This window comes from Heliangelus exortis, chromosome 2, assembly GCF_036169615.1.
Source record: "Heliangelus exortis chromosome 2, bHelExo1.hap1, whole genome shotgun sequence".
In the NCBI taxonomy this organism is placed as follows: Eukaryota; Metazoa; Chordata; class Aves; order Apodiformes; family Trochilidae; genus Heliangelus; species Heliangelus exortis.
Genome location: NC_092423.1, coordinates 28,219,544 through 28,241,958, shown reverse-complemented (window position 1 = coordinate 28,241,958; position 22,415 = coordinate 28,219,544).

The window sequence follows — 22,415 nt, the reverse complement described above, 5'->3', positions numbered from 1 at the left end:
TATCTTCATGAAAAAAAAAAAAACAAAAAAAAAAACCAGACAGAAAGAGAACTGTAGAAAACCATTATAGGTTCTCACTGTCTCAATTAATTATTTTTAAATTATAAGCATGATCTGTAACTAAAATAAAATTGCAACATTACATTTTACTTAATAGCCAGTTCAAACAACTGCACAATGAATAAATATTGTTCAGAACCAATTTTTTCCGGGATTTGGATAACTAATTCACCAAAGCTCCTTTGAAAATCCCAGCCTGAGTTACATTAATTTACACTTGAACAAGTGAAAGGAATGTGTACACTGGTGCAAAGGTTAATTAAGAAGTGATTTTACATCCTAGATAAATGCTATTTGTTCTGGTCTCTACTGGATGGGTACCAGGAATATATGACACCCAGATTTTCTCCTGCATTGGGGATCAAAGCAAAATGAAAATATAGCTCTAATCATGCATTGAACCATTGTGACTCCTCTATACGGGACTCACTTTCACCCTAAAGGTTATTCCTCAAAATATAACCCCTCCAACCACATCACAGAATCTGCATAGCTAAATCTTTTCAGTTACCTCTTAAAATGGGTCATTTCTGGTTTACTTTGCTCTTAGAGTAGATAAGATATTACTTAGAAAGCTATTTCTTTCTCTTGAATACATGCTCCTTCCACCCATGTCATCAGTACACAGCTTTCCATCGCTCTAACCTACAACAGTGCCTGCACTAAGCTCTTCTAATTGAATTTTTGGCATTTCAGCCAAAGGAAGCTTCTTCTTAAGAAAGCAACACTGATATATTTAGAACATATGCAAATTTTTAAGCACATATGCAAAGCAAACACACTGAATGCCCATTGTTTTTTGTTACTTTTGTCACAGCATTTTAAAACTCCCAACAAAGCATCTGAGTACCAAATGCTCTTTACAGACCTAAGAGCAACAGAAGACTTCTGACAAGCCAACATTTAATCCCTATCATAAAATAAAGATCCATATTCCCCTTCAGAGACCCTTGGCAGAGGAATGTATAATATTTTTTTGATAGTGTTATATGTATCATGAGAGTTTCCCAGGTTTCTCCTTAGCTCCAAATAGTACACAGAAAAGAGCAGAAGGTCCTTGACATGGCAGAGGGTGCCTAACAAAAGTACAGTTGTCTCAAGCAGTTTTAGGATTGCCAGACAATTCTGTCAGCTGCAGGGGGAAAACCCTTGAACCCAAATAATTTTTTAATCAGTGAGAAAGGCACCCTCAGGAATCCTTAGGGCAACCATGCTGGGTACTCTAATAATTTGAGTAAGTATAAAACATGAGACAAGTTACATTAAAACACAGTCTAATTCCTTGCTGACTCATTAATGTGTTAAATTATGTCAGGCATGGACAAGTTGTTCATAAATCTGTGGGAAATTGATGCAAGGAGCCAGGGGGCAGGGAAAAAATTATACCTGTTCCAAGAGAAAGGGCAAGAAAAAAAAAAAATACAAGCAACAAAACAAGCAAACAACAAAAAAACCTACATGCATACAAAAAAACCTAGTCTGAGCCCAGACTATTTTTTTAAGTAGTTCTGTGTGGTAAAGTCATACTGTTCCTCACTAACCCAGGCAATATGGATCAGAAGAGTGAAAATCACAGCTCCTCCTCCTTCCCATGCTCAGCGGCTGCTTATGGCTGCTGAGACCCTGCCTTTCCTTGTGAAGTGCTTCTGCTGACACTGGGCAGGAGAGACTGAAAGCATTGCAACCTGCACAAAGGGAAAAGCTCTTTCCTCCTTTTTCTTCCCTTGCATAACCGTGGAGAACCGAAAGGCAGCAAACAGCACTTGAATAAATGATTTTATTATGCCGGATACAAGAATAGGAAAGGGCTGAGTAAACACATGCAAAGAATAAAATTCCAAAGCTTGGTGTCATTAAGAGGCCCAGACTCTCCACTTCATGTGGCTGTATATCATTTCCTTTTCTACATAGACTGAAGTCAGTACTGTGACTGTCAGGATAGGAAACTGGAACAGTCGCATTACTGGGCAATTGTTCGCAGCAGCAGAGCTTTGTCACAGGGGCAGCAGACTTCATGAAAGAAAGCTGCCAGGGCTTTTAAGAGTTTGCCAGATGGCTAACACTGCAACATCAGTTTCATAGTGCTATTTTTATTTTTTTTTTTTTCCTCTTTTCAATAAGAACTGCACTTAGGTGCAGAAAGAAGGAAGGGGTTTAGAGTGCAGGATAAAGGTGTGTTTATTTTGTGCCCGATTTCTACCGTACAAAGGACTTTGTGTTACTTGCGTGGTCATACAATAGTCTGGAAGGTAATAGAAAACTCCTGAATAGAAGGAAAGAGAATGCCATTGGAACAGGAAGACAATCAATGATTCAAATGAAATACAAAGGAAGCACTGTGAAGGCCTGGTCTGTAACCTTGACAGAGTTTTACATCATCTATCTTTGATTCTACTTCATGATTTATCTGTGCTCTGAAATGAAACAGCTTCAATAATGTTACTTTGAAAAAGGAAGTGTATAAGAAAGGGTACGGGGGTTTTCCAAACTCGGGGGTAAGGTACTCCTTTTCTTTTGTCTTTTATTATTATGCATTGTGCAGCCTACAACTATATTGAATGTGCCTCTGAGTTTCCCGTTTTGAAGGGAGAAATGTTATCACACAAGGCTTGTCTACTGAGCCTGTTAAACCTGGTTCAAAACTATCCAGTTGTTAGGACACAAGTTCACTTTCAAAACTGCAGACCCCCAGCACAAGCTCAAACAGAATGCTTTGGCTACATCTAATAAAGGTTTCTTGCATATGAGCTGTGCACTGATAACAGAAGCAGCTTTATACTGTGGCACTACTTCCTCTGTACATGAATTAGGTGACCACAGCTCATAAACCAGAAGAGAAGAGGCAAGCTGGAAAGCAAAAATAAGTTCAGTTCAAGATCTCTTTCACAATTATTCTGTTGTGCAGACATTGTTAAAGTTCCTGATTTTGCACTTTCTAAAGTACTTGATTAAAAACTTCTAAAGTACTTGATTCTAACAATTCATTTGCTGGACTCTGAAGATTAAAAATTAAAAAAACAAAACTTTTTTTATCAAGTTAGCAATTTCTTTCCCCATCAGCTGCTAAGATTGAGTGTGAGTAGAGAGTATGTAAGTACTACAGGGTGCCCAGCAGAAGGAAGACCTACACAGGGTGTGCAAAGGGCCTATGGTAAAGTCTAACCTTCTTTCTGCTAGACTTGCAGCTTTCTGAATAAAAATCTGGCAGACAATTTGGCTATGAACGAGAAATGGAAAAGCTGGTTCGGGGCCAAAATCAACTTCTAGATCAATTAAACATGCTGTGTGACACAGCTTGGGGATTTTGTTCAATCTATTGTAAATACAAACACCTACAGAGTTTCTGTCAGAGCTGGGGTTTCAAAGGCAACTGGCCAACTCTAGTTAAAGAGATGAGACAGAAGCCCTACTTTCTTGGTTCAACACAAGCAATTGCTAGGCAGTGCTGCAAATAGGGCTTTCATCACACCTCCTGTTACATGACTCCTGACCTTCACTCTTTCCTGCCCTGACCTTGCACATTTTCCAGAATAAGCAGGAACTTTTGTCCTCTAGGCTCACTGAGATTTAAAGTTGTTGGAGGAGCTATAAGGAGATCTGCTCTTTCATTTGTCTTGTTCATGGAAAAGTGCTATATTCTGTCACTTAAGCTTATTGGTAACTGTGAGTTTTGCTTTGGGCTTCAGTGAATATCTAGTCTGAATCTGCCTCATCTTCTGGGTACTTCAAGATTAAAGTATACCCCTGGCAGGCTTTGTTTTGTGGGACTCTTGGGTTCAGTCTGTAGAACAAAATCCTTCTTGTTAAGACAAGATTTGTTTGAAAAATCAGAGCTTGTACTTTTCTACTATCAAGAGATAACAGTGTGCAGATGCTAGCATGTTCCTGCCTGGAAACGTTGTAGTACTTGGACAATACATCTAAAACATATGCCAGGTTTTGCACTAAAAAATCTTGTGAAGAAAGGAAGAACAAAAAGATGGTTATCTACAGCTTGCTTACCTCAACAGACATTTTCTACGGTTCTTATTCCTTAATTTTAATATGATGGAGCACAGGAATCTCTGGGGCATCACAAAAATGTCTCTTGCTCATGTCTGAAGTTTCTTCATTGAAAAGAGCAATGGGAGATAATTCATGTTTTGTTCCAGCATGAAACTGATCTGCATCCAGCCTCAGGAGCTACAGTCTTGAAATATCTAGGTGTAACAACCCTTCCTCATCATGTAAAATGCAGTGATGACATCTCTGAATCTAGTACCATGTGCTTTTTGAAAGGAGAATCATTCGAGGACAGACAACTTGAAAGAGATACAGTTTTGTTTACGTTAAATAGTATAAATATTTGAAAAAAAATCCACAATTTACATCACTTGTGGAAATGCCTATGCAAAACCAACATGTTCTATTTCTTACTGTGGATAGGACTAATGGTGTTTAAAGTGCAGAAAGCAATGCCTATAGTTATTACAAAATGCAGTCCCTTACTTAAAGTTTTGTCCTATAGATAAGAAGCTGCAGATCCATTTTTGCATTTGGACCAGAGTGAAACAAAGATTCTTAAAAGTTTACAGCACTACAAAATTTACAGTAGTACACTTATTTCTCAGGATTCATCCCAAGAGCCCAGGACACATCCACTGAAGCACATAGCTTCAGAGGATGGAGATATTACCACAACCACCACTGTCTCCTCTGTCTCTTCGCTTGAGACCACTAAAGGCAAAACCTCTGCCTACAGCTCAGCCACTCTGTTCCACAGCTTTCACAGAAATTGATCTTTGTGTGTAATTCAAGTTCACAGGTGGAGGGTGGCAGCAGTCCACCTGCTACTGCTGCTCAGGGGCAGATGTGCAAGGAAATGGGCAGATAAAGCAGTTGCTGGGAGGACTAAAGCATCAGGAAGGTGGAAGACCACTGGGCTAAGAGCTACATGGACATAAAAATGAACACTCACCCCCAGCTATGCATTATCATTGCTGTGCAGACCTGCTGGAGGACTTGCCTGTGTGAGGCCCTGGAACTGGCCAAAGTTCAGCCACGATCTAATATTTGAACAGTTTAAGCTGAAAGATAAGTTGTGACTCAAGTGGCTTAGGGAGAGCCTGTACAGGAGCCTTGGTAAAGAGATCTGAGAGAGAAAAAAATGAGTCCTAAGAAGGGGGAAGTTCTGCAAAAGGGCATCTGTCCATCTAGCACTAAATCTCAGAAGGAACAAATCTTGATGGAATGAAAGAAATGTGACTGCTAACTGTTCCAGTTGTGAAGCACTGCAGATCCATGGTATTTCTGGTTAGCAAGCAAACATTTTATGAAGTAGGAACAACAGTAAAGAAAAGCTCTATGAAAACATTGACAATTAAAAATGCAGAATAAGGGTCCTGCAAAGGAACAAATGAGTTTTCAGTATTATTTTTATGATTTTTTAATTAATGAGAAAATGACTGAATCCCTTTGATTGTTCACATACTCCTGATATAGTTTAGTCTGGAAGGAATCTCTGCAGCATGCTCACACTTGGAGCAGGGTCAAATTTAAAGTTGGATTCAACCTGCAAATTAGACTAGAATACACAGCTGTTATCAGCGGGTAACCAATATAAAAAGAAATTTTAAAAACCGGTTGTTTTTTAAAGAGCAGCTTTCTTATCTGCTAAATACAGATAGTAACTACTCACTGGACATTTCATTTCATTCCACAGCAGAATGAAGAGACCAGACTTTATATGGCTGATACTGCTATGAGTTTGACCTTATTAAAGAAATGTCTTATAAGAACTATGCAGACTCATATGCAGACTCATCCTAACTTTAAAGCACAGTAAGTACCAGACATGTTATATTGAATTGCAGCATGCAGCTCAGCCTGGGATAGACCTCAGCAAGTGTCTCTCAGCACAGCTACAGCATCTCCTCATGGGATGACTCAGAGCATTCAGCAAACTGAGGTAAAAATAGGGCTTCTTTAGCCTTTAATTAAAGGTCTTAAATTAATAAAAAAAATTGTTATAGCAAAATTTTTTAAATTAAAAAAAACCAAAACAGCCCTTTACCACACAAAAGCAAGAAGGGACCTGCCTCAACAACTTTGCTGAAACATCTTGAGCTGCATCTGCACTGTTTTCTCTGAGATGACTGTGCAAATAAAACTCATTCTGTGTAGTTTATGATTTTGGTTACTGGGTCAAAAAGTCAATAGAAATGGGACCGTTAAGAAAATTGGATGTTTGACTATAAGCTTAATTGAGAATTCACTCAGAGAAAAATCCTCTTCGGTGTTACACAGACCACAGGTACACCTGGCCAAACCTAGGGATTGGTAAAGAAAAATAAAGCCTGAGAAGTCATTCTTCCATAGGTGATTGTTGACACACAAAAGAGTGTAAAGCGAGATATTTACAGCCTCAATGTATCAAAGCATGTTTAGCACTGCTTCTGAAACCTTATTTTTAGACAAGTATTTTCATCACAGAAGTAAAAGCTCTCCTTTTCATTAGGCTAGTGTTTGAGAAAAACACTTCAAGTAAAAAGATGTTTAAAAGCACCTCTGTATAAGATTGAATGTATTGCTTTTTTTTTTTTTTTTTTTTTTTTTTTTTTCTTGATTTCTCACTATTCTGAATTATTTAGCAGCAAGGTTTGGTCGATCTTTCTACCTCTCTGAGAGCTGCTGATAATGGGCAATATTTTTGGATCTCCAGCAGCAATTAGGAATGTTATTCTTCCCAAAAAGAAAGGGAAACATCTGTGATTGTCTCATGTTATGTTAACCACCTAGCAACTGGATCACAGGACCAGAAGCCTAGCCTAGCCACTCTAAAGAACTCAAGAGAATTATTGCCCAGAGAGCATAAAACACTTGACAAGAATGGGGTACATAGCTATACCATCCTGCTTTGAAAAATACTGGCTTATTAAGGGTGATTCTCTTAGCCTAGTATGGCATATTATGGTAAATCAGCTTTACAAGCAGATCTGAGCAATTAGATACACCTAAATTATACTGTGGGGGTTGAAACCACAATGTCAAAACTTCCATGTTCCTCCTCCTTTGTATTGTTTTTTTTGTGTTTGTTGTTTGGTTTTTGGTGTTGGTTTTTTTTTCAGTGCAGGTGCATTAAGTTTTCTCCCAGAGAACTTTCAAAATCCTTTCTCCACCAAGTCTTAAGTTTCTGGACAGATAGCCTCTGAAAAATCTTCCTGCAAAATTTTAAGAAGTGCTCTTATCCCATATCCCAACCCTCTGAAGGAAACACTGCTTGGCCCTGGAAAACAGTGGTTAAACCATGGCATGTGTTAAATCCTGCAAAGAGGGCAGCAACATCCAGCACAAGGCAGCAAATTTATATCACATCAGCTCTTTGCTTCACTGCTTGGAAGCTGGAAGTCTGCAAAGACCACACCTACTCCAGCCAAGACAGCCTGGCAGGTTATCCTTGGTAGGAACTATATGATTTGATAATCCTGAATGAGTCTAGTTTGGTGGCTCATAAAGCAAAGTCTGAGCACTGATCATTATCCTGATACTTTGGTGCTTTCTTATATGTCAGCTTGGTCTTTAAACTACCTATGTCTACTCTTTCAGGAGCTTAGTTTCCTGTAATTGTGGCCTTAGTGGTCATTTTAAACTTATATTTTAGTGTTATTTTCATAATTTCCTCCTGTGAATTACCACTCTCTCATCTCAGTTTTGACAGAATTCTTGCAAAGTTCTTTCTGAAGGAATATATGCATTTTATACACATGGCCTTAAATGAAATTATGTTGCAAAATAATATAGGGAAGCTTGTTCACACAGTACACTGTGCCAAATAACAACACATTTGGGGTTTATTCATTTAAACATTGATTGACAGAGCTCTGAAAAAACCTTTCAAGAGATCAGAAAGACTTCTATAGTGCAGTTTAGTATTTAAGTATCTTTCCAGGTTCAATAAAAAAATCCCTCTGCCTGCTCATGGAAAACATGTTCAGAACAGAAATCTACAGCCTGTAGCTGCAAAGCTGTGTTCTCCACAATCCTGGTCATAAAATCAGCTTATTCCTACCCAAGTCTGTCTTTCCTGCTGCAGGATTTACACCTGCAGTGGAAATTGATATAAACAGCTCTGATGGATTTGGAGAGACCTCACCTGCTGTGTGTGTGCCAGAAAGCAAAAGGGTGCCCAGGCAGAATATATGGCTGTGTGATTACCTGAAAATATGTGCTACATCAAAGTAATGGCTTCATATGAAACTAAACCTTTGTTTTTGATCAAGAGGCAGGGAACAAATAGTTTCGCTGTCTGTTAAGAAGGGGAGGCACTACAAGGCAGTGCCTTCAAGATCTTTTTAAAGTTTAACTCTCATTAATGATTAGACTGAACCAAAGAACCACAATTGTGTTTCCTGTGTCTACTTCTACTCGCAAATTTAATTAAAAAAAATAAAAAAATAATAGGTGTGCCAACTACAAAAAAAAAAACAACCATATTTTTTGTGCACTAGGAATTTTACACACTACAACAACATGGAATTGTGCAGGGGCTAGTAGGAAATTATGGCAATATTTCTGAAACATACATTGGGGTATCATTAGAAAAATATATAGGGCATGCTTTTGCTTTGATGCTAAACATAAATTAGACCCAAAATTTTTTGTGCTGCTAATAATTCCACTAATTATTGTTACATTCAAGCACTTTCTAATTTTGTTTCCTCTACACACACACAAAGCAGATTATTCAGCATCATGTAGGTTTAGTAAAAGCACATAATATATGTTGTTCTTTTCCTAGTGCAAATAGTCATTCTGCAGATGAGGTAGGTCAGCTCAGTCATATACATTTAATTCTCCTTTGGAATGTGTCACAGGGTCACAAAGGAAAGCAGTTTGTGGGTGTGATTTAACATTTGTAAACCCAGTGAACTCATCTACCTGCATTGCTGTCATGTTTTAAATGTTTGTCTGATGTATTGCCCCAACACCCAGAAGTCCTACACCAGGATCAGGTGCTATAACCTGCACAAACCAACCTATGAAACCCTTGTTTCAAAGACTTGTCTTCTACATAAAGTTGCCTTGATTTCTGTCACTCAGATCCACCCCAGTGTTATGTCTCAGTAGTTCAGCAAACAGTTCTAGGAAGCTCTATTTTCAGGCTACTTCAGAAGCTTTGAAGTAGGACTTGGACTTTATTATTCCAGGCCCATTTTACTCCTCTGATATTGGATCAAATCAACACACAGCTGTGTGACAATTGATCTGGTTTCATAAAACTAGCCAGTACAGTCCTAAAAACCTACTATTGCTAGCAGCAGGCCCACACAATGCCATTATATAGCCAGAGGATACCCACTTGATCGTCACAAAGGAATTATCTGCTATGAATGCCATGAAAGAGAGTTAGCACCAGGGAAGGAAACCTTTACCAAAGAGAGTGAGCTTATCTGACATCAGATTGCTTTCTACCCTTCAGAAAATTGCAAGGATAAAATCAGGACAAAAATTAAACATGAACACCTTAGCCATTTTTCCAACTCTGACATTTCCAAATGTGGAAATAGTACAGTTGAACCATCCAAAATCCATTGCACAGACTGCCTGATCAAGAATGCTGCTCTGATGGGCTGTGTCATGGAGTAAAAACAAAGCCTAGACACTCCAAAGAAACTTTCTCTCCATGCCTAGAAGGTATTGCTGGCCAAACACAAAGTCAGAGGACATCATGCTCTCAGTCAGAAAGCTTCTTGCTAACAATCAAATTCCCTTCTCTAACCTTCCATAGTTGTGTTGTTTCCATGGGTCTGAGCCTACACTGATAACATTTATGATCAGATCATGTAGTCATGACAAGCAGGGCACTTCAGTACAGTCCAGGAACTGAATCTTTGACATAAAATCTGAACATTTAAAATCGCAGAAGAAAAGGAAAACAAAGGCAAGGCCAGAACACCCAGGTTATTCTTTAGGATATAGGGATGGTAGAAAAAGTTGTCAATAATCAGTGCATAAATAGCTGAGGTTTGTCCTCTAGATCTGCATATTGACTACACTTTAAGGGTAAGTGCTATTTGCCAGGTACAAAATCTCCATTTCCCTCCCAAGACAAACTCATATGCTTCTATATCCAAGACTGACATAAACTGCCCAGCTACTTGACAACACAGGTCTTCCATCCTTCCACATTCCTTTGAAACAGAGCTTCCATGGTCAATTGTGAGCTACAGTTGTACAGTTATAGACTTTTCCTTTTATTTTTATTCAGAAGATTTTTTCATTATATTGACATTAAAAATACCTAGTACATAAATCTGGTTTTGACTATTCACTCTACATAACTAAATGCATCTTAAAAGGCTGTTATATTTTCATTGAGACATATATATGGATGCATCTCATATAATCCTAACACTCTCATCTAGTTAAACGGGAGAAATTAATAATTAGAAATAATCCATTAAGCGTAACGGAAACTACTGAAAACTTAATCAAGCACTGATGAGGAAAAGATTTTCAGTATGATTCCCACTGCGTGAAATATCCATTCTTCTTAGCACACAGTCCCAGGTTTTAGAGAAATACACAAACTTCTTACATCCTCCAAAGTATAAGTATGTGGGTGAAATAATAGCGAAACACTTTGACATAGTGATGGCAGTGAAAATTTGCTTAGGATTTTACTTGGCTCTGTGGTTACTTTCTGATATCTTTTCCAAAAACTTCTGTCATCCTTTAATCAGGACATGAATGTTATGTACATTCCTATACTACATGTAAAGTGTAAAATATGCACCTGAAATATATATTTACAGCTAGGCCAAAAGATGTCATATTTTTCACTGAAGCTGTAGAAAAACATCTAATGGCTTTTTCCTAAATGGTGAACCTGACCAGCTTAAAAAGAGTGGCAATGTCCTATGAAAGGGCATGAATTTCTTACAGGTTCTGGCAAAATACTCAAACTCCTCTTCACAATTTAGTCTTTTTTCCACTTAAAAAGAGTGAAAACACATATACAGACTGTCAGATTTAGAAGTCCCTTGGCAAGAATATAAAAATACATGTATTTCCACTTATTTATTAATACATAGTTGCACAAGCTCTACAGAATATCATAATCAACTGCAGAGTCAAGAAACATTTCAAATTAATAAACACCAGAAGATTTTTTGTTCACAAGTATTTAATTAAAGCTGTATTATTGGTGCATTAATTGCAATACAGTAAACTATACAGAACTGATTTGGAACATGTGGTATAGATATGTAGCAATAATCTGCACAAATTATTCTTTTAGTCCTCTTCAAGTTTTACTCTTTTAATTTTCATGCCACAACAAAGGCTACTTTGAGAGAAAAGATTATATATTAGCACAAGTAGTATATTATTACAGTTGACTCAAGGAAAGGAGAACTGCACAGAACTTGTGGGTCTACAAATATTTTCCAGAATAGAGAACTATCAAATGAGACAATAACTGTTAATTAAATATAATGGAACTCACACTGTAATTTTCATAGTTACCTAGTAATAATTAAAATTAAGTACTAATAAAGCAACAAAATTTTTTAAATTTTTCATAATTACTGAAATTGTTCCAACCTCAGATCTGTCAGCAATATGAATTTTCCAAACACTTCCAACATATTAAGCCAAATTTTTTATTCTAACAAACTCATCAGTTTAAAATTGCTTACATTAATCCTTGCAAACATTTGGAGAAGTAAAAATAAATAAGCCTTAAATCCTTTTTAAGAAACAAGATTGCTGAAAAAACAAGAAAAAAAATTAAAAAATCCCTAAAACACGGAATGGCCCAAAGCATAGGCTTTAACCATGTGCACAAAACACTGTCTGGTGGTATTACATGTCCTTGGGGAAAACTGCAGGAATTATATTAAGAGCAGCAATGGCATTCAGGGGAAATTGGTGGTCTAAGAAGCATTGGTGAAAGTAATACCAAGCTTGGTGAGAAGGGTGAAGAAAAATGGTCTTTCACTCTTTGATTCCTGATGTGTTCAGTCAAATATGACATTGCCTATGTTTTGCAAGCAAAGAGGGACTATATAAAAGAAATAGCTGCCATTATCATTATTGATTTATCCTCCTAACCAACATAGAAGCCATAAATAAGGTCATCTGGTTAAACGAGAAGTTCTGTGAGACCAGACTGAAGCCTAATTACAAGCAAGACTGGTTCCCTGTGGATTTGCAGCTCCCATATGGCTGATTTAGCAATTGAAGAGGCAAGCCTCAATTAAACTTCTTTTGTGGGTGAGTTGTAGGATTTATCTACTCTTCCTAGAGATCTGCTTTTTCAAAAATTGGAAAGACTTAAATTACATCTGAAAACTCGACGACCTCTTTGAAACCAGATGAAACCCACAGTAGTAAAAACTGACTTGAGTGCACCCACACAGAGTGTGAATTCTTAACACATTTTTCTTCGACCTTATAAACTTGGTAAGGCTTGAGTTTTTTTCTAGCTGCAGAAAAGCACTGAAAACCTATTTTAGATAGGTGAAAATGTACACAAGGACCAAAAAAAGAACCTTTCTTTTTACGATTTCACACAATTTCTGGAGTCCAACTTTACACACTAGCCATGACCTGGATTGCAGTTGTGCAGTCACTTCCTTCTGTCATATCATCTTCATTATTAGCCTTTATATACATATGTATCTTATTCAATCTCAAGAATTTTTGTACGTTTCTGTTAAATTAGTGTCATAAGTATTACTGCTTAAATTACTGATTGCTAGAATCTGGCAAAGATTGCACAAAGATAGATGAGCCTTTTATCTGCATATGGCAGCTCTTAGATGCTTTTGCACATGAGAAAACATTTCTTCAAGCAGTGTTAGGCTCCCCTCTTCTTTCCCTCCTCTGCCTTCCTCACTGCACAGACCTCCATGCACTCCTCTCACTGTCTCCCAAAGAGTCAACTTTTAGTTTCTCCAAGATGGCATCTAACACTGAGAAACTTGAGGCAACTGGCATGTATAACCAGTGCCTATTATATTAAGTATATATATTAAGTATATATATTATATTAAGTATATATCTTCTACAGATACATCAACAGCAAAAGAAGGGGCAAGAAAAACATTCATTCTGTACTGGACATGGGTGGGAATATAGTTATCAAAGATGAGGAAAAGGCTGAGGTATTTAACACCTTCTTTACCTCAGTTTTCAACAGAAAGACAGGTCATCATGAGGACAGATGGCTTCTGGAGCTTAAAGAAGGTGATAAGAATCTAAACAGCCCCCCTGTAATATTGAAGGACACAGTCAGTGACCTGTTGAGATGCTTGGATCCCCACAAGTCTATGGGACCAGATGGGATCCACCCAAGGGTGATGAGGGAGCTGGCAGAAGAGCTCGCCAAGCCTCTCTCTATCTTCTACCAACAGTCCTGGCTCCCCGGGGACATCCCAGATGATTGGAAGTTGGCGAATGTCACGCCAATCCACAAAAAGGGCCGGAAGGAGGACCCAGGAAACTACAGGCCCATCAGCCTGACCTCAGTGCCTGGCAGAGTTATGGAGCAGATCATCCTCGGTGCAATCACACAGCACCTACAGGATGGGCAAGGGATCAGACCCAGCCAGCACGGGTTTAGAAAGGGAAGGTCCTGCCTGACCAACCTGATCTCCTTTTATGATCGGGTGACCTGCCTGGTGGATGAGGGGAAGGCGGTGGATGTGATCTACCTGGACTTCAGCAAAGCCTTTGACACCGTCCCCCACAGCATTCTCCTGAAAAAGCTGTCTGCCCGCAGCTTTGACAGGAGAACCCTGTGCTGGGTTAAGAACTGGCTGGAAGGCCGGGCCCAGAGAGTGGTGATGAACGGGGCTGCATCCAGTTGGCAGCCGGTCACCAGTGGTGTCCCCCAGGGATCAGTGTTGGGCCCTGTACTGTTTAATATTTTTATCGATGACTTAGATGAAGGGATTGAGTCCATCATCAGCAAATTCGCAGACAACACCAAGTTGGGAAGAAGTGTGGACCAGCCGGAAGGCAGGAGGGCTCTGCAGAGCGACCTGGACAGACTGGAGAGCTGGGCTGATTCCAACGGGATGAGGTTCAACACGGCCAAGTGCCGGGTCCTGCACTTTGGCCACAACAACCCCATGCAGCGCTACAGGCTGGGCACAGAGTGGCTGGAGAGCAGCCAGGCAGAAAGGGACCTGGGAGTCTGGATTGACAAGAAGCTGAACATGAGCCAGCAGTGTGCCCAGGTGGCCAAGAAGGCCAATGGCATCCTGGCCTGTATCAGAAACAACGTCGCCAGCAGGTCCAAGGAAGTGATTCTGCCCCTGTACTCAGCGCTGGTGAGGCCACACCTCGAGTCCTGTGTCCAGTTCTGGGCCCCTCAGTTCAGGAAGGATATCGAGGTCCTGGAGCAGGTCCAAAGGAGGGCAACCAGGCTGGTGAAGGGACTCAAGCACAGGCCCTATGAAGAGAGGCTGAGAGAGCTGGGGCTGTTCAGCCTGGAGAAGAGGAGGCTCAAAGGAGACCTCATCGCTCTCTACAACTACCTGAAAGGAGATTGTAGCCAGGTGGGAGTTGGTCTCTTTTCCCAGACGACTTTCAACAAGACAAGAGGACACAGTCTTAAGTTGTGCCAGGGGAGATTTAGGTTAGATATTAGAAAGAATTTCTTTACGGAGAGGGTGATCAGGCAATGGAATGGACTGCCCGGTGAGGTGGTAGATTCTCCGTCCCTGGAGACATTTAAAAAGAGACTGGATGTGGCACTCAGTGCCATGGTCTAGCAACCGCACCGGTGGGTCAAGGGTTGGACTTGATGATCTCTGAGGTCCCTTCCAACCCGGCTAATTCTATGATTCTATGAAATATATCACTGTTGTCTTGAGCTTTCTGCCTGTTACCTTGTGCTTGCTAACTCTTCTCTCTTTATATTTTAGATTGGAAAGCACTTCAGACAGGTAGTTTCATTTCTTCTCTTTGCCTATACAGTGTTTAGCTCTGTAGGACTAAGTATGTGAATGAGTTTTCCAGCGTTACCACGATGTAACACTGCAGTAATGGTTCCTTGCAATTTCAGATCTTCTCTGAAGACAGGCAAGTAGCAATTAGCCTAAATATATTGACCAGAATAGTTCTGTCTGTCTTGAACTGCAGGCAATCATTGGCTGCAAAACCAGCTATGATACCCAACCATTCACTTCATTTGTTTCTCATTTCCTAGCTCCTTGTGACAGCAGATGGCTTTGGTACAGTTATTAACTCTCAGTAATATGCTAAATATGTAAGACTTGTCATCTTGGTTATCTGAGCAATTCTGCAGCCATACAAGCATTCCAAAATACAACCAAAGAGGCAGGCAATGGCTAGCTAATTTAGGAAGTACCCAGGCTTTCTCAAACTGCAGGGTGTCATGTAACATACACTTTTTTGCCCTGGAAGGAATGCTCCCTTGACCACAGGACTCCAAAGGATGCCACATGTTTAAGGAGCAGCTGCTGTTTTGAGGAATTCGCAGACAAAATCCCCCAAATCTCTTCCTACTGGAAGACTCCTTGATCGTGTCCCTGCATCTTTCTGCATCTGTCAAGGATATCAGTACCACAGTCCTGATTAGCATGGATCAAAAATCCCCAAGTCCTTTTTTATTATTATTATTGTTATTTTCCAATAGAAACACTTTAGCTTGGATTACTGGTGAATTTTCACTTTTTTCCTTAAAAAAACCCAAACTCTTAAAAAAAAGAAACAGATAAGTCATCCTCAAGAGTCTACAGCCTACACAAATCAGGCATTGCCTCTGCTTTAGCCAAGACTAAGCCTGAATTTTGAGAGTGGAAAGGATTGCTAGATATTAGGAGTGCAATGAAAAGAAAATACTTAAAGCTTTGACAACCGCATAAGAAATTCAAAGACAAGCTGGCCAAATCACCTCCTATGTGCAAAGAACCTTACTGACTGTAGCTACATTCCCACTGAAGCTGTTGTATATATTAAGTCAGTACTTTCTGAGTTAATTATAAGAATTCATTAAATGGCTGGTGCACAAAGTCTGGTATAAGACTGATCTCAGGTGATTTCTTGTCAGGAAAATGTGTTGATTAGAGGCTTCAAAGACAAAGCACTAAAGACACACCAGGAAAGAGCATTACAGTCACTGATGCATAGTTCCTGGGCAAAAACCCAATGAATGGGGTATTTGCCAATAACATCTGCATGCTTTGCCTCTTTATTCACCTTGTGAGGGCTGGGAAAAGCTGAAGTCCTTGTACAGGAAAACACAGAAATTGCTAAGGACAAAAGTAGTGACTGTTGGTCTCTCTGACAGCAGGACAGTGAGATCAAACTAAAACTCCTGCCTTGTACTAGCCAGTGGGGAGAAAGTTTCTACTCTGGCATTTCACAAAAAAACCCCAAGGAAAATATAAAAAATAGAAAAACTGGTCAAAACAAGCAAGTCTTAGCACACGTACTTCAACTATTAATTCTTACCCAAAAGCAGCTCAATCACCTAATAGCTCTCGTGAACATTATAAGCAAGATAAAGGCAGCAAGCTTTGGATTTCAAAAGAAGCCTCCAAGTACCATTCATTCTTTTGTACTTATAGTTAACTGTGGCCATCAGTAATGTTACTTTAAAACAGATTTTTCAAAGCAGTTTGTATTCCATCATCAGTTTTCTTTTTCTAAATTTATGGCTTTCAATATGTAGGACCCACTTTTTGGAGATATATAAGTAAAATTATGACTGATTTAAAATGAGTGATTTAACATCAGCAGAGAAACCTGAAGAAGGATGCCACTTTTCACAAGGGCAGCCTGGAAATGGAACATCAGATTTATGCTCCCTACCCTTAGCATTCCACAGCAACAATCTCTATGATCAGTTACTTGAATCAGGTGTAGACAGGATTCTTTAGCTATTATGAACTCTTGAGTACTAATATATCAGGATTTGCTAGGATGCCCTAAAAGAAGTTGGTCTCTAACCCTATCCCACAAAAGTCATCTATGGACTTCTATTAGGATAGAGGCAGAACCTACCTACCAAAAAGCACGCTCTGCGAGGACAATCCTAACCAAGACCTAAGTTTATTTTGGAGCTAAATAGAAATGTTTGGTAAATGCAGATGACAACTTAATGCCTAAAAAACCTTACATCCATTCCATCACAGCCTTCTTCAACGACACAGTCAGAGGAAGCCACATCATAAACATGCTGATTCATTCTCTTCTCTCTTTAAACATACATAGGGCCAGACACTTACAAATGCACTCATACATGTGCCATGTGAAAATATTCAATTTTCAGGTCTCATGTGAAGTGATGCTATGAACAGTTCTGCATTGTGTCCTTTGGGACAAGAATACCTGGATCAGCAGCTACTTCTGATGAGCACAACAAATTCCATTCTACTTTCTCTCTTCTGAAGATCAATCCAGTAAAAAAGAAACGAACCAAGAGGTAGAAGAGAAAATTACTTCCTATATGGGAAGAAACACCAATATCTAGAAATTCTTTCTGATCAGTTTTACACTGTGACACTCTAAGACAAGAATCACAAACCTGGTTTACATAGAGAGAACTGTAGCCTAACCTACAGACCATCCTTCAAGGTAATGTTTCTGCAGGAGTTACTTCTTGGTTTTCTGCTATAGAAAACAGCAGATTTTAACATTTTCCTATGTTGTCCAGTTGGTAAATTTTGTAAGTAAATCACACTAGTAGGGTAGATGCAACCTGGAAAGTTCACTGTTCCTCAATTTGTAGGGAGATACATCTTTAAAAAGAAAAATTAGAAAAAATAACACTCCTGGGATTGCTACTGTATTAGCAAGCACATCAAAGCTGAATTGGGGCCAAAGTTTGATATGCCATGCAATTTTGAAAAATTGTGTGTCTATAATTATATATGTGGTTATTCTTGGCACCTGAGGTCTGTTGAGAGCACAGCCTCTTTTGGACTGTTCCTCATTAATTCAAAAGCTTTGACTAATACAGTTAAACACAGCCAAAATTTCTTTAAACACACTGGTCCTCAAAGCACTCAGGGTGCAAAGAGTATTCAGCAGCCACAACTTCCCACGTGTTTTGGCAAAGGCCAAGCAGAACTGCAATGAGCAGAGGGCAACGCAGAACCTGTCTGGCCCAAAGAGCTTATTGCTCACGTTGTACTGTCCTGGGCTTGCTTCAACAGGCAAAATGAGACAACAATTTACATGGGAAATCAGATGAGTACTCTTCACCCAGAACCTATTAAGCTTGTGTGAAGACAAGAAGTGCTGCTGCAGTATTAAAATCACCACTATTTCTCCCTGCACTGGTTGGGGTAAGATGCTCGTGGGCCCTCTGCTTTTTCTACAAGGCAGATACCAAAACGAGTTATGCTGTTTGTATATTTAGGTCCTAGGCGTGTGCTCCTTTTTTGAGTTTTAGCTTTAGGAAGCAACTAGCAGCTGCAGCAGCCTTTAGGAAGAACTTTGCTAAATTCCAGTCATGCTTATTCACAGCTGTGCTTCTGAGTCCCACGTTAATCCCACAGGGCACTTGGGCTCTATTCATGTAGTGGCAGATGACATCTCTTTCAAGGTACAGCTCTCCCTGCAAAGGCACAGCTTTTCTCTTTGGACCAGTTTGCCATCTTAGACTTGTGAGAGCATATGAAAGACGAAACAACAAAAAAAAATCAGCAGAACAATACAGACTTTATTTTACTCCCTTTTAAGCCATTAGGAAATGGTGTAATTGCTTCAACAGGAGCCTGGTTAATGCCACAATAAAACAATGGATTTTATACATTTCCTCACTAAATTGATCTATTACCAGCTCAGGGACAGATATTTCTGCTGTTTACAATACTATATAGAATTAATGAGAAACACTGGTCCTAATAGGCCATTTACTATTGAAATTTCTTAAAGTCTAAACACAATGCATGTACAGCATCCTTTATCCTGTGACATACTGGAAACTGCTTAGATGCTTAAAAGGACTGTTGAGTTTCCAGTTCCCCTACCCCAATGAATTTAACTGTATTGGAAGTTGAACAAATTGGTTTGTATCCATAATTAAATTCTCTCATTAAAGACATACAAAAATAAAATCAGTCCATTACATAAACGGTATAAAGCTATCTCCATGGAGTAACTTTGATATTATTTCTAACCGTGGTTACAACTACTTGACTTAAATTAAAATAACAATAGTAATGCTGCACTTGTTATGGTAAGAAAAAGCATGTCTGTGGATGCAGTACAACAGCATCCTGGTGAATCCCCAGGAAAACACTAACACCATTATCTGCCCCAGGAGGAAAACACTCTAGTAGCAAAAAATCCCATGCTTACACTCTGGGAGGGAGAAATGATTGTTTTTTTCAGAAATTACTAAAAATCCTGAGCTTATTACTATTTTTTAACTAGAAAAATGGAAGTTGAACTGGGAGCAGTGTTTGGTATGTACTATATTTTAAAAAATACTGATGAAAAAAATATAATGGATAAGTCTAATAATACTGAAAGTCCTTAAGAATTGCTTATTCCTGTTTTTTCTTAAACTGCATGTTCTGGTCCCTATGCATAGGTGCAGCTTTTATAAATTTGTACACGGCTTTGATTTGCAAATACAGGCATTACCCTGTAGTCATCAAAAACCAGAATCCTAAATATGCAAGCAATGTGAAAAATGATGTGTTGATAGTAGTAGTGAGAGCCAATTTCATCAGAAGAACATGCTGAGCTTCCTGGAAAGGCTGACTGAAATGCCCAATGAAAAGAGCTTAGACAAGTTAAATTTAAAAGCTTCATCAACTCCAGAAAGTGATTTATTTATGGGTAGGGATTGGATTGGTTGTTTTAATAAATTTATTTGGGTAGAAAATGGCATTAACATTTATCAAAAAAATGTACTCTTAAGCTCTCCATAAAAAAATTATCTTTCCAAATATAACCTAATAAAGACTTCAAGATTTTCCCAGAAAATTACTCAAAAGAGAACAATTGGGAAAGAAACTTCTACTATACTCAAATATCTTTACACCAAGCCATACAAACATCTCTTCACCTTCACGTGTTGATGCAGCTCCCAACCCCATGGAACTGCAGCTGGGGATCTGGCAACCATTTATCATGGCTTTGAAAATGGATGCCAGAGGAAATGATAGCCACTCTCTCCCTTCTATTTATGGCTGAACTTCAGGCATATGGTCAGTCCACAATTCATATTTTTCAAAGGATGAAGAGAAGGAAGATGAGTCCAGTAGTGGGGAAGACCAGCCTAAAGAGGAACACCAAGTTTCATCTCCTGGAGAGGCAAGGTCTTGAAGTAAAGGGATAGAAGAAAAAACAATCTATTGAGAACTACTTCTCTCACATGGGGTAAAATCCTGCAAGCACATAACAGTTCTTACTTACTTCACTAGAGCTGTTTACTTTCCTAGAGCTGTTTACTTTATGACTAAATGTAAGACAGCAAGCCAAGCTTTGCAAAGACTTTCTGGTATAACAGGGTTTGATTGAGCATTACAGCTTTTCAAGCACTTTTCATCACCTCTGTCTAATCCCAAGGGCTTTTCCAGCACCTTGGTCTGCAGCTGCAAGAACAGGTCCTGCCCTTGCTCCATGCCCAGACATGTGCTGCCACTGCCTGCCCTTCCTCCTGCTCCCAGCCCACCCTGAGCTCTATCAGGGAACTTAACCAACACTTCTGGTTAAATATCTTCAAGTAGTAACCATTTCAGAACCACTTCCCCCATCTCATTCACTGAAGAGCCATGGAAACCATTGTATGGGTGTAAGGAAGGAGGATGAAGAGGAAAGAGGGCAGAGGAAGAGGCAACCAGGAAGAGGGCAGAGCTGAACCATTGTCTGAGCAGCAATCCCAGCTTAGGATGACTGGGATCTTATAACTGGAACCTGTTCTCCCCCTCTCTCTTTTTTTTTTAAAATGGTAAGGTCAGTCCTCAGATAGTCACTCAGAGGCCTGAGCAAACCAGAGGAAACCCTTGGGTATTATGAGTCTATAATGGACTTTCTTGACCAAAAAGCTGCTTCTTGTATAACTAATACTACCCCTGAAACAGTCCAGCCTCCAGGAAGGTCTGCTGGTGTGTTGAGCACATTGTGGTTCACAGACCACATGACATGTCAGTCTACAAAACCAGTATTGTATTGCTACCAGAGTTCTAGGCTGCATTCAAACTCAGAATGACCCTTCTTCATATGACTATCTTGTTTGAACTGTGGCACGATGCAGCAGACACTTCCCAGCTGAAGGGTGCAATTAAATGAAATTCCACCCAAGCCGCAGCCCTAAAACCCTTGCTTCTTGTCCAGATATGCAAAAGAGAAAGGAAAGAAGGAGGTACAGGGATAGTTGATGGGGGAAGATAATTTTTTTTAAAGGCCACACAAAACCTAATCAACTAAGCTGAAATAAAACTTTTAATTGTAGTTTACTAGGGACTTGTTTTCACATTTAGGTTCAAAAATATGTTCAATAATACACTCTTAGGCAGATAACTCTGAAACAGTCTACAAAAACCATAACCTGAAAGACACTGCAACAGTGTTCTTACAGACTTGGAAAACCTGAAGGAATTAATTTGAATGTGGTTGTTAAAAAAAACCCCAAAAAACAAACCAACCAGAAAACCCCCCACAGATACCATAAAGGTTAGACCTGAGCTGATTTATATGTCAAGTGTACATCTGAATTTTCTTTGTTATTTTATTTATGGTGTTTATTTCTCCAGAATTTTAGTAGGAAAAGAATGGCATAGTACAATATTGTGACATTATAGCATTACATATTATATTTAAATCAGGTTTACCCAATGATATTAACTACAGTGATATTACAAGACACTATGGAGTCCAAATCTAAATAGGAAGGAAAATTCAACAACTCATCTGTGATAGCATGCTAAATGAAATCATGGTATAACAGTGTTATGTCAAAGCTTTAGAAAAAGAGTATTTTACTGTAGCTCAGCTAAAAAAGAAGAGAAAAATCCAAAAAAAGCCTCTAAACAACAGAGAAGACACTGCTTAACCAGAATAATTGTCTCCCAAATTTTCACATTGTAACAATATCGTCACAAGAGTTCAAATTAGATTTAGGTAGGAATATTTTAATATAAATTCTCTTTGCACATGCATTGATCAGATGGAGAAAACATAATCTGATAGGTTTTTCAAACACCTACCACATTACCAGTCAGCAGTAGTAGACTGACTTAGTTGCCTAGGGAACATTTATGGGCTGCCACATTTCTGAGGGATTTTTTTTTGTTTGCTTGCTTTATGTTTATTTGCTGCCTAACCACCCCTTTGAAAGTTTTGTGCAATTCAGGAATGGTCAGGCACTTTTTCAAGAAGAT